Genomic DNA, 14,358 nt, shown 5'->3' with positions numbered 1-14,358 from the left:
GAGCTTTATGGTTAGGGCACACAAGCTGGGAAAGCCACATTCCAGTCCATGTTACTACTGTTTTTGTATCAAGTGTATACATACTTCCCGTCCCCCATTGAGTACACTAAGCACGCAACGCACAATCATATTCTGTTCCTGTATCTTTTGTTCTATACCAGTTAACCTTGAATAGCTTTACACACTTCTATAAATCTTCAAAAAGGGGTATAGAGAGGAAGAGGCAATAAGAGATATCTGAGGTAGTTCTGAACAAGCTGACTCACATATCGGAATTCAGCACTACAGCACAACGGCTGTAAACCCTGGCCTGCTTGTGGCAGCAGGCTCAGAAATTAGTCTATATTATTACACAGACCACTGCAAGAATGAAAAAAAGTACCCAGTTTCTAAGCAGTTTCTGGGGCTTTTACGTAAGTATTGTGGAATATCATACATATACAGTAAATCTACTAGAAGAAAGATGCAAATATTCTGTTTCAAAATAACTTTGATAGGATGGTCATAAGCCTGGATTTCAGGAAATGCTGGTTGTAATGTGCTGGCATAAAAGTATTCTACAGATCTGAAGCAGAATATTACATTCATTTTTACGTATTCCAGAAATAGACTGGAAGTTAATTATGTATTTCCCAGCAGCAAAGCTAGGAGGTCTGAATTTTTATATAGATTCCTTCTAGTGATGGTCTCTCTGCTCCTTTTTCACATGAAGAAATAGGTGTTAAGACCTCTATTTCACCAGATTTAATAATATTTGACACATGCAGTATATCACAGCTTCATCAGGTAGTTTCTATTTCTAATGTTCAATAAAGCAAGGAAATATATATATATATTTTAATGAATAGTTTTATTTAAGAGAATGAAAGAATGCTGACTCCAAGAAGTTTCACATGGAGGCAAGGTGGAAATTTGCTTATTGGGTAATCACTTTTTGCTGAACTATTTGCTATACACTGTTGTTATGTAGAATTGTAACGCTTCAATTTTAAAACAATGTTCTTGTAATTAAAACTAAGTAAGCTTAAAAACACATAGAACACACCTTAATTAGCTTAATTAACACACACACACACAAAAAAAAAGGCCTCAGTATTTTGCTTACTAAGTCTTTTTCAATTAGAAGGGGAGCTATCCTATGGAAATAATTTATTAATACGTTTAATAGGAGCAAGTGCTGGATTCTGTACCTGGGATGGGGCAACCCTGGCTATACATACAGATGGGGGAATGAGAGACTGCAGAGTAGCCTTGTGGCAAGTGATGTGGGGATTCTGGTTGACAACGAGTTGAATATGAGTCAGCAGTGTGCCCTGGCAGCCAAACGATGCAACTGTACCCTGGGGTGCATCAGGCATGGCACTGCTAGCCAGTTGAGGGAAGGGATTGTCTTGCTCTGCTCCGTGCTGGTGTGGCTACACCTTGAGCACTGTGCGCAGTTCTGAGTGCCACAATATAAAAAGGACATAAAACTGTTAGAGAGTGTCCAAAGGAGGGCTACAAAGATGGTGAAGGGTCTAGAGGGGAAGATGTACAGCTGAAGTCACTTGGTTTGTTCAGCCCAGAGCAGAGCAGGCTGAGGGGAGGCCTCATGGCGGCCTGCAGCTCCCTCACGAGGGGAGCGGAGGGGCAGGCGCTGAGCTCTGCTCTCTGGGGACAGCGACAGGACCCGAGGGAACGGCATGGAGCTGGGACAGGGGGGTTTTAAGTTGAGTATCAGGAAAAGAATCTTCACTGAGAGGGTGGTCAGCCACCGGAAAAGACTCGTCACGGAAGTGGTCTGTTAAACCAGCTGGGCAAGGTGAAGTCCACCACAACCTCTCTTTTTCCCCCTCCTCAAAGCAAGAGAGTTAGAAAATGTGATGAAAAAGTCTCAAGGGTTGAGATAAGGACAGCAAGATCACTCACTAATTATTGTCATGGGTAAAACAGACTCACCATAGGGAGATTAAAGAAATCTATTACCTATTACTAAAAAGCTAGAACAGTGAGAAACTAAAAGCAAACCAAAACCACTGTCTCCCCCATGCACCCTTTCCTACCTCCTCCTCCTGAGCAGTGCAGGGGAACAGGGCAATGGGGGCTGCGGTCAGTCCCTGATCCTTCGTCTCCGCTACTCCTTCACGGTCACTCTCTGCCCCTGCTCCACGCGGGGTCCCTCCCACGGGATGCCGTCCTTCCAGAACTGATCCTGTGGGGGCTGCCCACAGGCAGCAGCTCTTCAGGAACTGCTCCCACATGGCTCCGTACCACGGGGTCCATCCCCCAGGAGCAAACTGCTCCAGCACGGGTCCCCCACGGGCGGCAGCTCCCCCCAGACCCCCTGCTCCTGCGTGGGCTCCTCTCCACGGGCTGCAGCTCCGGCCCGGGGCCTGCTCCTGCGGGGGCTCTCCATGGGCCGCAGCCTCCTCCAGGCCACATCCACCTGCTCCACCGGGGGCTCCTCCACGGGCTGCAGCGTGGAGATCTGCTCCATGTGGGACCCCTGGGCTGCAGGGGGACAGCCTGCTCCACCAGGCTGCAGGGGAACTGTGTGCCTGGAGTACCTCCTGCCCTCCTTCTGCACTGACCCTGGGGTCTGCAGGGCTGCTTCTCTCTCATTTCTCACTCCTCTCTCCCAGCTGCAGTTGCACAGCATTTCTTTCACCTTCTGAAATCTGTTCTCCCAGAGGCACAGACGGCATTGCTTATTGTCTCAGTGCTGGCCAACAGCACGTCCCTTCAGAACCAGCTGAAACTGGCCCTTATCTAAACATGGGCAGCTTCTGGACTCAGCACGGAGGCCACCTCTGCAGCCTCCCACTACCAAAACCCTGCAATGTAAACCCAACACATGGTCATGGCACCAAGCCTGCTGGGTTCAAGAAATGTTTGAACAAAGCTCTCAGATGTATGGCGTTATTTTGGGGTGGTCTTGTTTGGAGCAAGGAGTTGGACTCATAGTGTCATAGAATCATGGAATATCCTAAATTGGAAGTCACCCACAAGGATCATTGAGTCCAGCTCCTGGAGACTCAGGTGATCCTTGTGGGTTCCTTCCAACTTGGGATATTCTAATGCTCTATGACTCTCTGATTCTATGAAGCCCAATATTGATATGACAGTCCACCTAGACTGTCACAAATCCATGGGGACAGACGGGATCCACCCAAGGGTGCTGAGGAAGCTGGTAGATGTGATTGCCAAGCCGCTTTCCGTCATCTAACAGCAGTTATGGTCAACTGGAGGGATTCCAGATGACTGGAGGCTTGCTAATGTGATGCTAATCTATAAGGAGGGTTGTATGGAGGATCTGGGAAACTACAGTCCTGTCAGCCTAACCTCAGTGCCAGGGAAGGTTATGAACAGATCAGTTTGAGTGCAATCAGACAAATGTGCAAGACAACCAGGGAACCAGGCCCAGCCAGCATGGGTTCATGAAAGGCAAGTCCTGCCTGACCTCATCTCCTTCTATGACCAGGTAACCAACATGGTGGATGAGGGAAAGGCTGTTGATATAGTTTACCTAGACATAGCAAAGCCTTTGACATGGTCTCCCACAGTATTCTCTGGGAGAAGCTGGCAGCCCATGGCTTGGACAGGTACAATCTTTGCTGGGTTAAAACCTGGCTGTACATCTGGGCCCAGAGAATAGTGGTGGACAGAGTGAAATCCAGCTGGCAACTGGTCACAAATGGTGTTCCCCAGGGGTCAGTGTTGGGTCCCCTCCTCTTTAATATCTTTATTGATGATTTGGATGAGGGAGTTGAGTGCTCAGTAAGTTTGTAAATTACACCAAGTTGGGGGGAAGTATCGATCTGCTGGAGGGTAGGAAGGCCCTGCATAGGGACCTGGACAGGTTGGATCAATGGGCAGAGGCCAATGGAATGAGGTTCAACATGGCTAAGTGCCAGGTCCTGCACTGTGGTCAAAAAGAAACCACGCAACACCACAGGACTGGGGCAGGGTGGCTGGAAAGCTGTGCAGAGGAAAAGGATCTAGGGGTGCTAATCAATGCCTGCCTGAATGAGCCAGCAGTGTGCCCAGGTGGCCAAGAAGGCCAACGGCATCCTGGCTTGTATCAGGAATAGTATAGCCAGCAGGACCAGGGAGGTGATTGTCCCCCCTGCTCTGCTGAGGCCACGCCTCGAGTATTGTGTTCAGTTTTGGGCCCCTCAGTACAAGAATGACATCAAGGTCCTGGACTGTGTCCAGAGAAGGGCTACAAAGCTGGGGAAGGATCTGGAACACAAGTCCTATGAGGAGCAGCTGAGGGAACTGGGGTTGTTAAGTCTGGAGAAGAGGAGGCTCAGGGGAGACCTTAGTGCTCTCTACAACTGCCTGAAAGGAAGGTGTGGGGAGCTGGGGGTCAGCCTCTTCTCACAGATAACCAGTGATAGGACTAGAGTGAATAGCCTCAAGTTGCGCCAGGGGAAGTTCAGGTTGGAAATTAGGAGACATTTCTTCTCAGAATGAGTAGTTAGGTATTGGAACAGGTTGCCCAGGGAGGTGATGGAGTCAGCGTCCCTGGGGGTGTTTAAGGAAGGATTGGAACTGGTGCTTAGGAACATGGTTTAGTGAGTAATATTGGTGGTAGGGGGACGGTTGGACTAGATGATCTTGTAGGTCTTTTCCAACCTTAATGATTCTGTGATTCTATGAGATAGTAAAGGCTTGGATACTAACCGTCTTGATAATACAAATAGCTAGTACTTCCACAGAAACTAACACTGACTTAATTATATTGAATAAAGATTTCACTCCAGTAGTTTTACACAAGCTGCTACATGTCGTTATTAAGCATCAGTAGTGACAGGATGATGGATATGTTTTCTGGAAATGAATACAATCATACCTAAAAGATATATCATTTATGGATAACAACTCTTAGCATTCTTCTTCTTGAATCTATCCCTGATGGCTTCATTTTTTCAAATATCAACATTTTGTTTTGATGAAGTCTATTTTATTCTGTTTTCCAGGGAAGTCATCTTCATTATATTCTCTTCCTAAGGAGTGAGAGAGGTGATCTAATGATTCAAATTGAGAACATTTGTCAAGGTTCATTATAGTAGAATAAGAATGCCAGTGGGGAAAGACCAGTATGTGTCTCATTTTATTATCGAGACGAGAAATCTATTAGACCCAAGTTCAGCCACTGCCTTTGTAGGTATATTCCTCTATGATTTCAATGGGAGGGTGACCAATTACACTGAAAATCATTTTCAGTGCCTTTATTTCTATTCAGTTATAACAAGACAGAGTACATATTAAACTTAAATAGGCTGATGTAGAAAAATATTAGTATTCCCTGTGCAATTTATTATTCATGTTTGAATAGATACATATGCTGGACTACTTTGCTTCAGGCTACTGTATTTTCTTCATCGTTCCATGTTCACCCTAGACCATTCAACATAAATAAAGCAACACCTTCAAACTAAAAATGTTGCCTGAGTATTACTTTTTTTACACACAATGAGTAATAAAACATTTGAAAGTGAAAAACACACATGGAAAAAAATCTCAGTTTCATGTAGTATTTTTTGAAAAACTTTTTTGGTACCGTTAATTTGGCAGTCTGAAAATCTGTGTAATCTTAATGTATGAATACACGTAACAGAATTAATTAAATTATGTATTTTGGCAATGCTTCTATGCAAGTCTAAAACAATTTACTATATATATTATGACATGTAGTCTCCAGATCTGGGAGAATACTAAATTAATCTAACTACACTAGTTAATGATTGAACAATGTCTGTGATAAGACAATTGACTTGAGAAGGTATAACAGAGGGAAAAAGGAATACAGAATGGAACATTTCTGAAGCCTGAACCAAAACAGAACATAAAAGTCTGGTAGTAAAAACAGTGGAAATATCCACTTGAAGCTTGTGGAACTCACAGAGCAAGAGACAAACTGTACAGAAGCAAAGCTGTCCTTGTTGAAGTGGAGACCAGGCAAACCTAGGACAGCAGAACTGGTCAGAGGAAATGGACATTTTATCCAGAAAAAATGAGTGATGGAAGCTGTCCTTAAAATCTTTAAAAGTATGAAAGGCAGTAGTTTGTTGCAGAAGAGGAAAAAATAATTACAAAGGGAAAACGTGATTTGAAAATCATAAAAGTTAGGATATAAATTCAAGAATAGGTGAACTGAACTAACTTAATTAAACTAATTGTAAATATTTTGTTTGTATTTGAAGGTGATGTCTTTATGGTATAAATAAACAGAAGATGTCATGTTAATGAAGAATGGTATTGGAAAAACACAACCAAATCTATGAGTTACAGATTTATGAGTATGATTGTGTTGTACTTGTGATTGCTAAAGAGCTCTAAGACTGAAGCTGTGATAAGCTATCTGCTTTGTTTTAATTGTCTTTGGAAATTATGGTTCTTTATGTTCTGTAATCAAATATATATGAATCTAAATTGGAAGTGAAATAGCAGCTCTAAAATTGAAAAGTGTAATTTAATTTAAAAAATTATTTTCTTCCATGGGGAAACATTTTCTGCATTAATCTGGACCAGCACTGCATTTGAAGAGATTTGCAATGAATCATAACTTTTAAATAGATATCATAGTGGTAGCATGCATTAGCATTAGTGTACATTCAGCATTCACAATTCTTCATAAATGTAATGTCATTCATTGGGTATCTGCTATTTAAAAGCTAGATTAATGCTGACAGCATCAATTATGTGTAATTTTTAGAGACGCTGCGGCCCAAGCATCATGTTATGTATTACTGAAGACAGCACTTTTTACTCACATGCATTTACATCAAAAAAATGAAATTCATGTAAGTAAAAATACAAAAGACGTTTATGCTAATGGAGCATCGAACAAACAAAAAATGCACACACATTCTTAAAAGTGATCTCTAAAAATCAAGAAACAGTGTAATATGACATTAATTAAAGCTGTTACAGGATCATAGAATGGCTCAGGTTGGAAGGGACCTCTGAAGATCATCTAGTCCAACCCCCCTGCCGAGCAGGATCACCTAGACCACCTGCTACCCCAAATCAAGACATTTATAAGTGTTGCAATTAAAGTTAGCAAACTATTAGTCTTATTTAAGTGCCCTTGAAAGGGCCATGCTAATTCAGATTACAAAAAAAAAAAAAAAAAAAAAAAACTTGTCTCAGCAGTTGATAAATCATTTGGTAACTAATATGGGCTAGTTCACAAACTACACAATTAACATTGTAGAGATAAGTAATTTTTTGACTGCAGTTGCAGATCAAATTCAAGAAACTTGTTGCTTTTGTAAGAATCTGAAAATCACTCTTCTAGAATGAAGTAGTGGTCTGAAGCAACTTGAATGGAAAGTGTTTGTTAATATAATATCTGGAGACAAAATTATGAAAAAAATCATGAAAAAAATCATGAAAAAGTAATGACAAAATCATGAAAAAAAGACGAAATGTAAATCATATGTATGCTGGAATTTCTTTTCCTTTCTTTTCTTTTAGTTTGTAATAAAAATTACATTATTATTACATTAATTTTGTATTTTATTTCGAGTTTTGCTTCACTTAGTAAAGTATGGTCGTCTGTCTTCATGTTTGATGCAACAGTGACACAAAGTCGTTACCAAGAATGTATCCATCATTGTTCAACACTACTTAAGTAAATTATATTTGGGGTTTAAAGACCTTAATCTGCTATGTAAATCATGACAATAACATGGGAGAACAAGTGAAGCCTTGAAAATACAGTGCCACAGCTCAAGTTCTTTTAACTGTACATCTTAGCTGTTTCCCTTTTCCTGTGAAGAGGGTAGTTTCTCTTTAACAAGTTCCCTGCCCGTATGTCCTTTAGATTAGATCAAAATTGTTCTAGGGTGTTGGGAGAAAATGAATAAACACTGAAACAGGATGAATTACTGGTAAAACTGCATCTGCAATCTGATTTGGTCTTTCTAAAACAAAAGACACACAAAGGGGGAAGTACTAATGAAGATTGAAAACTCTTCTTGTTTTAACTATTGCGCAAGTTGGGGTGGAGATGACACACACTTGCATGAACCACTTTTTCACCACATTTTCCAAACGAAAAAGCTAGTAGATGGTTTGAAGAAAGCAGGTGTGAATGATCAGTGAGAATCTATAGTGGCAGAAGACTCTGAGGAGATGGGAAGGCTGTAAAGAACGTGGGATGTAACTGAGATTCCAAGGGCACCTGGTGGACTTTGTTGTAGGCAACCGGCTAGATCATTTGAGTGGATCAGATGACTTTATCAGCTGAATGATCAATTGGTTGTGCAAATGATTTTCCCTAAGTTAATCAGAAGAGTCTTCCTGAGTTAGCCAGACTAGTATGGGGGGCAAGATAGGGAAGGTGCATGTGGCTCAGCCCAACAGAGTATAAATACTGACCAGCCAACAAAATGAACTTTGAAGAGAGCAATGGGCTTGAGCTCATTCCAGCTCATATCTTCCTTCCCGGCCTTTGGGAACCTCTGGTGCCATGGTGGTGAGCATGTTATAAAGAACAGCAATGAGATTCACTTTTATATGGTGATTCAGCTGTCTACTGCAATATACTCTAAGTGTACTTACATTGTGATCTAAGTGCATTGCTACATCACTCTGCTAAATCAAAATCCTGTGTAATGTGAAATAACTTCAAATAAGTAAATTTGGCATTAACCGTTAAACTCTCCATGTGAGGAATATTTTAAAGAGCCTTGTCTGAGTTTATTGGACCCTCACACTAATTGGAATCACAGACAGGATATTCCTGAGGGTGAATGTGTGGAAGTTATCAAGTATATTACTAATTATTTGGCAATAATGGGATTTCTGATTTAATATTACAGTCATGAGTAAGAGCCTAGCAGAGGCGACTCATGCCAGGACTGCTGCCTCTCAAAAGACGGAATATAAATTATGAATGCTAACAAAGGCTGGAAACCACTACCTGATAAATTTGAAAAAGAGATGGAAAAATCCTAACTGGGATATTTTGTCATAAAAGAACATTGTACTGATCCCAGTGATATTTGGGATGAATTTGAAAAATGGAAAAGCTCTTACAAGTTGAAGAATAGAAAGGGAAAAGCAGTATTGTGCTGGATGTTACGAAATTGCTTAAGAGCAGGAGAGAGAAGATAAGAAGCATGTAAGATTAACATGGTAGAACGAGAAAAAGAAATAATTATAACAGACAATATGATGTATAAAACATGATGTGCAAAGTTAGAAAACCAGATGAAGTTCTTAGAATCTGTTTCAGGAGTAAAGAGGTAGCTGCCATGTGGGTTGCCCACTACCATGCTGTAACAGCTGATGGCCAGGACCAGGAAAAGGCAGTGGGTCCCTTCCATCTCCTACATCCTTCTGGTGGTAGCAGAAGAATCACAGAATCACAGAATCATCTAGGTTGGAAGAGACCTCCAAGATCACTGAGTCCAACCTCTGACCTAACACTAACAAGTTCTCCACTAAACCATATCACTAAGCTCTAAATCTAAATGTCTTTTAAATACCTCCAGGGATGGTGACTCAACCACTTCCCTGGGCAGCCCATTCCAACGCCTAACAACCCTTTCGGTAAAGTTGTTCTTCCTAATATCCAAACTAAACTTCACCTGGCGCAACTTTAGTCCATTCCCCACAAAGAGAATGAGACACAGTGAACGAAGCCATTGAAATCTGCCAGGAAGCAGCTTATCCTCTGCTATTATTTCGACAAACTGTGTGAAGTGAAGATGGCCTGTGACAAAAGCTCTGGCAAACCAAATTGCAGACTGATGCATTTTTTTTGTCAAACAATTGTATAAAACATGTCAAAAGGGCAACACACTGATAATCTGTTTGGTCACTCAAAGCAAGCACCAGAAGGCTTGAAATACATTGTTAAGGAAGCAGAAGTAGTCTGGGGTGGAGGGAATGCATACCCCAGCCATGCTGCAACTAGAGGAAAAACCCTATCAAAGTGCTGGAATGAGGCTGTGGTTAAACAACCAACTCAGGGATTGATCAGGATGACCGTTTTATAGAGATAAAAGAGTATAGGATGCTGTAGTCATTAAAAAGAGTAAGTTAACAAAACTGAGGCTTGGATTATGTCCAAGACCTTCTCATCTCTTGAAGAAAAGTATGAGGTTACTTGATCAAAGTGGGAACACTGATATTTGGATTACTTGAAATCTGCCTCTAGGAGGTTCTTTACTTATATTAGGATTTAAGTGCATTGCTAAATCTACTAAATCTCTGCTAGATCAAAACCACATGTAATACCAAGTAACTTCAAATAAGGAATTTTGGTAGAGGGTGGCAACAAAGCTGGTAAAAGTACTGGAAGGCATGTCCTATGAGGAGAGGCTGAGGACACTTGGGCTGTCTGATCTGGAGAAAAGGAGGCTGAGAGGCAACCTCATTGCTCTCTGCAACTTCCTGAGGAGGGAAAGCGGACAGGGAGGTGCCAGTCTCTGCTCCCTGGTCACCAATGACAGGATGCAAGGGAGCAGCACAAAGTTTCACCAGGGGAGGTTCAGGCTGAACATCAGAAAAAAATTTCTTCACTGTGAGGGTGGTAAAACACTGAGACAGGCTTCCTAGAGAGATGGTTGATGCTCCAGGCCTGTCAGTGTTCAAGAGGCATTTGGATAATGCCTCAATAATATGTTTTCACTTTTTGTTAACCCTGAAGTGGTCAGGCAGTTGGACTAGATGACCTTTGAAGGTCCCTTCCAACTGTACTATTCTAAATCTAAATCGATGTGTGGAGTATCTAAAAGCCTTTTCAGAGAGCACTGGACTCTGATATAAGGCAGTAAAGACAAAGGCTACCTATTGTTACAGAGTTATACCCCCAGTTTCTACACAGTTTGGTATTGGCAATCTTTCAAAATTATGATGATGATGATGATGATGAAGTGTTAACAATATTCTGGTAGATTCCAAAGTTTCAGAAAAGAGTGCAGATGAAAGACAAGATAATAAATTCTTCAGGCTTTTTTTACCTGGTATCAGTGCCAAATTATGATGTCTTATTGGGTCTTTAATTACCCTCTGAAATGAAGTGATGGTGGAATTATCTTCCTTTCATTACTCATACACCACAGGAGAACCAGACTCATCTTGCTTACCAGACAAGAACTCTGTGTGGGCTTTACATTCCAGCAGATTTTTTCAGTCTTTCCTTTTTAATTAGCCTTTCCTAACTCTCAATAAAATTGTGTATAGTAAGCCAAATTTAGCTCTTATTATTTTGAACAACTTGTTCAAAGGACAGCATGTTGGAAGAATAATAAATATGTTCTCAACCATATGATAGGTACAAGCTAATAACTGTCTTGGAAACATTTTAAATGTACTCATAGACTGTCTTTATGGTGTTTTATGTATGTCTGATGACTCAATTATATTCATCAATAAAACATGGAAGGAAACTCCATTTTAATTTCTCTGTTTATTATTATAAATAAATTTCATTAGTGGCAACTGCCTTTCTGTTTCAGCATGGAACTGTAGAGGATATTTCATTCATTTTACTGATTAGTGCTGCTAATGAAGAAGCTGCCCTGTGTATGAAGTTGTGCATTTAAAAGAAAGAGAGGATCTTTCCAAATCACTTTACAGAAATATCCCTAGAAACATCCCTTAGTGTTTGTTTGTTTTTCTTTAAGAAACACAAATACAGGTTTTATTAGAAGAACAGATGCATCAGGTCAGTGTCAGAAACCTGCACTGAAGATGAAAACTGATGGTGTGGGCAGCAGGGTTCCATACTGAAAGAAGCCCTGCTGGAGATCTAAAGCTTGGAGTTTTCTTAAAAGATTAAATGTAGGGATTTTATCATCCCGCTCACATAACCTATTGGGATTCCTACCCTCATCATGAGATCTTATGCATGAAAGATTTATTGAATTACAGGAAAATAACAGACTACAGAAGGGTAGAGTAGTTATCAAGTTACTTTGGCAGTGCTGGTGAGAAGCAAGGGTTTATCTTGATTGAACATTCACTTGTAAGGACTTCATCATTTATAAAGAGCGTGAGTTTGAGAAAGTTCAGCTATGTGAAAGACTAGGACAACAAAAGAGTTTCCTGTTGCCCTTTTATTCCTAGCACCTGTAAATAACATCTGAGAAAAATAAATAACATCTAAAACACAAGTTTACAGGGCAATATATTTTTCAGTCTACTATTTTTCAAATCCTTTTAAGTTCATTCAGCGGTCAAGTTCAGTTTTATGTAATTCTTTCACAGTTTTAATGGCAAAATTTAAATGGATGTTTACAAACTATGTGACAACAGATAAAAAAAGCAATACCACAGGGGAAAGTCCATAGTCACATATGAGACAAAGAGCATAACAGAGAGTTCTTTTAAAGTACTATACTGTTTTGAAAAGTAATACACCCATCCTGACATCCATCCTCAAATCAAGTCACATAAAGTCTGTATCTTTAAATGGCATTAGGATAGTAGTCAGTTGATTTCTGACATGAAAATGGCAGCGATAGCTCTTTTAGAACTATTGTTAGAATGTCAAAATGTTTAGGTGTTTTAAAGAAGATGGGCCCTAAAAGCTTCTAAAAATAGTGAAACTGAGAAAAGACATGGCAGGAAAACAAATAATAGAAATCATAGTGTATGGCCTATTTGTTATTTCTACGCATATGGCTAAAGATTGTGAGGAAAGAAATTCCTAGAGAAATTATACTGGTCTTCAAAGAAAATTCAGATATGTATTATTGGTTCTTAGGAGTGTAAACATTATTTCTACCCCAAAATTGCCTCATGGTAATGGAGGTAATTCCATTAAGGTAATTCCAAAGGTAATTCTCAAACTATTCAGTGATATCTGTGCAAGTTCTGCATGAATATTCGTAACTCGGGTATTTTAACTCTTTCAGAAGCAGTTCATGGTAAGTTAGAATAAAATTCTCTTAAAATGGCAGTGTAACTCTAAATGATCTTCATATATACAAAAAACTGTTATCAAATCAGTTTCAATGTGTATTTGCCATAAAGTTGAGCATACTGCATAGTCTGTGCATGGCATGAAATCAAGCTTAGAGATTTTTAAATCAGGATCCTCAAAAAGTATTCTGATGCCTAACTCATAAATAAGAGTTTAGCATTTACATTTCTTTGATGATCTTTATCAAAGTTCAAAATTCAGTATTGGAGCTCTCACCCCAAAATAGCATAGAAGTCAAAGGATACATACACTTTGTAACTATTAGAAATCATGACTCAAAACTGTCATAATTTCAAATGTTGTCCTGGTTTTGGCTAAGGTAGAGCTAATTTTCTTCACAGAAGCTCATAAGGTGCTTTGTTTTGGATTTGTGATGAAAACAGTGGTGATAACACATCAATGTTTCAGTTGCTGCAGAGCAGTTCTTGCATGGAGCCAAGGTCTTTTCTGCTCCTCGTGCTGCCCTGCCAGCGAGGAGGCTGGGGGTGCATCAGCAGCTGTGAGGGGACAGCCTGGACAGCTGGCCCAGGCTGGCCAAAGGGATGTCCCATACATTGTGGCATCATGCTCAGCAATAAAGGCTGGTGGGAAAGAGCAAGGAGGAGGGGACATTTGGAGTAATGGCATTTGTCTTCAAAAAACTGTTACCTGCCATGATCCCTGCTTTCCTGGAAGTGGCTAAACACTTGCCTGGTACTGGGAAGAAGCGAATGAATTCCTTATTTTGCTTTGCTTGCACTTGCAGCTTTTGCTTTACCTAGTAAACTGTCTTTATCTCAACACCAGAGTCTTGTTTTACCTTTCCAGTTCTCTTCCCCATCCCACTGGTGAGGGAGTGAGAGAGTGACTGTGTGGTGCTTAGCTACCTGCTGGGTTGAACCACAACAAATGTAAAAGATAAAATTGTTATTGCAATTTTTTAGGACTCAGATGTGCCTTTTATCAAAATTGTAGCCGTGTTCTGATCATGTAAATTAATTAATAATGTAGCTTTAAAGATATTATCTCAGATTTAATATTCCTGTAATTCTACAGAACTCATGAACAACTATTCTCTCCTATTTTATGTTCCAGTTTCTCTACCTCATCCAGCTTTCCCTGTAATCTACCATAATTACTCTGTGAAACGATCTTTAAACATTAGAGATATCAAAAATCTCTCATAGGTCTAATTCAGCAGAATGCAGGAGCGGATCTGTAAGAAAAAATATATCCCAGCTAATCATTTGAGAAGCTGTAGACATAAATGTTTTCTCCAGAGCATACCATGCATATCTAAAGCTGCCTCTGTCCTGAGTGCACGGAACTTTTAATGTATTCCTCTGCCTTCAAGTCCCAGTTTGCTTTCACAAGTTTGATGTCCTGAAAGTTAAATCCCCAGAGGGAGTTCTCACAGTACATCTAACATGCACAGACAAGCTTGAATTCAT

At 40.3% G+C, this 14,358-nt stretch overlaps 1 protein-coding gene across 6 annotated transcripts in view; it reads right to left on the bottom strand.

The window, feature by feature from the left end:
- The window catches only part of CSMD1 (CUB and Sushi multiple domains 1), a 1,150,295-nt gene that overhangs the window by 642,245 nt on the left and 493,692 nt on the right, over positions 1-14,358 (bottom strand). The window contains exon 1 of one of the 6 annotated variants that reach the window (XM_066994810.1): positions 2,043-2,284. The exons of the other annotated variants lie outside the window; for them this stretch is intronic. The gene's annotated coding sequence lies outside the window, so the exon portion shown is untranslated. Of the gene's footprint in view, positions 1-2,042; positions 2,285-14,358 lie in introns of those variants that run through there. 6 annotated transcript variants of the gene reach the window in all.

This window comes from Anser cygnoides, chromosome 3, assembly GCF_040182565.1.
Source record: "Anser cygnoides isolate HZ-2024a breed goose chromosome 3, Taihu_goose_T2T_genome, whole genome shotgun sequence".
NCBI classification, from domain to species: Eukaryota; Metazoa; Chordata; class Aves; order Anseriformes; family Anatidae; genus Anser; species Anser cygnoides.
This window is presented reverse-complemented; position numbering and strand designations above follow the sequence as displayed.